Source organism: Theobroma umbraticum, unplaced genomic scaffold, assembly GCF_002168275.2.
Source record: "Theobroma umbraticum cultivar Fairchild unplaced genomic scaffold, ASM216827v3 scaffold_56.0, whole genome shotgun sequence".
In the NCBI taxonomy this organism is placed as follows: domain Eukaryota; kingdom Viridiplantae; phylum Streptophyta; class Magnoliopsida; order Malvales; family Malvaceae; genus Theobroma; species Theobroma umbraticum.
Genome location: NW_018397256.1, coordinates 5965085 through 5968619, shown reverse-complemented (window position 1 = coordinate 5968619; position 3535 = coordinate 5965085). Strand labels below are relative to the sequence as shown.

Sequence of the window (3535 nt, the reverse complement as noted above, 5' to 3'; positions counted from 1 at the left end):
ATAGGCAATATAAAATCAATTCAATAATTTATTGATAAATGAATAGCTCATAGAACATTAATATTTGAATAATGTTATTTTATACGCACATAATAAAGCAATATAGAGCTTCACAAAAACTGACTAGACTTAATTTAGAGAAAACTTTACTTATTCAATTTTATATATATATTAAGCCATCTAACCTAAATCAAAACAACTAGGTGAAGATTTTCCCAACCATATACAGTCTCCTTTATCCTCTACCTTTCCTAGTCCAGGCATATATGTATTATTATTATTATTATTATTATTATTATTGTTAGTTCAGACCTTTTATTAATTGTATATGTTACCTCTTAACTAGTCTAAAACTCAAGATGTTGAAAAATATTCTAGAAAAACAGGAAAAGATAAATTGAAGAATAAATGACTTGTGTGTGATAAGATGTCTGTTTATTGGTTGTTGGTTGTATAAGATTTGAATGGGCAGCCAAAAGAATCCATTGGTGCTGCTATGGAGCAAGCATTAGCCACTGTCCAATATTTTCTCTTCTTGACCTTTACCATTGTAAGCTTAACCAAACCAAGTCCAACCTCCCGAGGAATGGCTTTGACACCCACAAGGTTGTTGGTCATTAAGGTTGTGCACCGTGATTCCATTCACTCTCCGTATTACAATAAGAATGAAAATGTTACAAACCGCGTAGAACGTGCTGACCATAATAGAATCTTAGATTATAACAGAGTGTGCCTCTGGAGCCGATCAAACCCATTCCCACAATGACATGACGAGTATTGGAACACAGAGACAAAGGGAGATGACAGTTAAATCCATGCTTCCAACGTAATTCACTTTTCTCATCCCTCTTAAGGATATAATCTTTTTCTCATTGTAATCTGCCCAATGTGTGCCTCTGATTGTTTGTTTATTTTGCAGGTCCAAGCAATGAATGCTACAATTGGAAAAGAGACACTAAAAAGCCATGGATTTTACTTTGATGAATATTTTTTCTGGAAATCAGTTGGTGCCTTCCTTGGGATTGCTTTTGTTTGGACCATTGGATTTACTTTGGCCTTAAGTTTCTTGAAGCGTAAGTTCGTTTTCATCTTGTTCTCTTTCCCATTTTGCTTCATTGTCGCTCAAGAAGAAGAGATATACATGGTTATTCATTTTCACTTATTTAAACACATTGAAGCCCTGGTTCTTCTCGAGTTGTTATTTCACAGGAAAGCCTTTCCAAAATGAGGAAGGAGATTCTTTTAATGGCACATATAGGGAAAATGTGCCTAGCTCTTCGCTTTCCTGTAATAAAGAAGAATATATTAAGGTTCATTCTTTTTCTTCATTTCTGCAAATCACTGCTTTTTGAAAGCTCATTTGAACCATATTCTTGTTTGCTTTGTCTCTGTCACAGGGAGGATGGTATTGCCTTTTGATCCCTCAACATTAACATTTCAGAATGCGCAATACTAGGTTGACACACCTCCGGTAATCACATAAATCTGCCCTGTGTATAAATTTGAAGTCATAAAGCACAGATTCTCTCTCTCACACACACACACACGCACACGCATGCATAATCAACTTACATATAACCATGGACAACATAAGTTTTTAAGTCAGAAGGAACCCATTTGAGGTGACTGGTGAGACTTGAACCTAAGAATTCATCAACAATTGCTAAATATCATGACTAATGAGCCATTAGATGAAACAGCACTGATTGATCATTGGTGCATTGTTTTCTATTTGTTCTTAGGAAATGAGAAAACGAGGATATTCTCAGAAGAAGCTTCAACTCCTCTCAGATATTACAGGAGTGGCTAGGCCTGGTGTTCTGACATCATTGATGGGTCCTAGTGGAGCAGGGAAAACTACTCTTCTTGATGTTCTTGCAGGAAGAAAAACTATAGGCTGCATAGAGGGGGAAATCAGAGTTGGTTGTTACCTCAAGGTTCAAGAAACATTTGCAAGGATATCAGGCTATTGTGAACTTACAGATATACGTTCTCCACAAATCATAGTAAAAGAATCTTTGATTTTTTCTGCTTGGCTGTGTCTTCCTGCTTGTATCGACTCAAAAATTAAAACTGTTAAGACTCCAAAGGCGCAAGAATTACTAATATTTTGCTATCAAAATTTGAGATAATTTTTCTTAAAGCTGCTTTAATGGATTTTGTAGGAATTTATGAAAGAAGTCATTTAGATACATTGAACTTCATGAAGTGAAGGATGCTTTAGTTGGCATACCTGGTCATAGCGGTCTATCAACTAAGCAACGTAAACGGCTTACAATAGCTGTGGAACTTGTTGCTAATCCTTCCATAATTTTCATGGATGAACCTACCTCCAGTTTGGATGCAAATGCTGCAGCCATTGTCATGCGTGCAGTGAAGAATGTAGCTGATACAGGCAGAACAATTGTTTGCACGATCCACCAACCGAGCATTGACATATTTGAAGCATTTGATGAGGTTAAAATCCATTTTTGAGGCTTGAATTCTTTGGATCATTGTTTTCTTGCTATCATAAACAAGTTCAAAACAAGAGTTCTCTTTCATATTCTTGTTATTCTCATTGCAGTTGATTTTTCTGAAAACTGGTGGGAGTTTAATCTACTTTGGACCATTAGGACAGCATTCAAGTAGGGTTGTAGAATATTTTGAGGTCAGTTTCCCTTTCCGTTCCCTGATAAATATAGTCTAAACAAATTTGCTTCAGAAAGATGATTTTTACTTGTCTTCTATACTTCGAATTCTTGCTGACAGAGTATACCTGGGGTGATCAAAATTAAAGATAATTGTAACCTGGCAACATGGATGCTAGAGGTCACTTCAACTTCTGTAGAGGCTGAGCTTGGAATTGATTTGGCCAAAATTTACAAGAATTCTGCCCTATATGAGTAAGTTTAATTAGAACACTCAGTGATTCTGGTATCTTGCTAAGTTGAACCAGGAACCAAGGAGTCTGTTCTCATCCATTTGCCGATCTTATTCATTTTGTTGCTTGAAAAGCATGGTAATGGGTTCAGTTAAAAATTTTCCATGTGCCAATTATTTGGTTCCATTGTTTAATGATCTCATTCATAATTTTGTAGCAATTTTTTTTTTCAATTAACTAATGGCATATATCAAATAGCTAGGATGTTTTAACTAGTAGAGAAGCCATCGTATTTAACAGTTGTATTTGAGGATATTTTTAGACTTCCAAATGAACCTTTTTTTTGGCAGGCGCAACAAACAGCTTCTAAGGCACTTGAGTACTCCACCTCCTGATTCAAGAGATGTGCATTTTCCAACGTGATATTCCCAATATTGAAAGACATAACTTTTGAATAGAAATGTCTTTCTAATAGTCGCTTTATCAAAAGACAACTTTTCGTATTCAAAGACATAACTTTTGAATTCTAAATTTTTTTTAAAATCATTTTATTAAGTGATATAACTTTTTGTTTTGAAAATACATCAACAATCATTCATTTTCAAAATTTTCATATACTAACAACTCTGTGAATCACATGCATAACTAGAGGTTTGGGGGAGATTTGAGCCT

General features: G+C 35.1%; 1 pseudogene; it reads left to right on the top strand.

Moving 5' to 3' along the window:
- The first annotated feature begins 586 nt into the window (after positions 1-586).
- On the top strand, positions 587-3286 carry LOC110410301 (pleiotropic drug resistance protein 3-like; annotated as a pseudogene).
- The last annotated feature ends 249 nt before the right edge of the window (positions 3287-3535 follow it).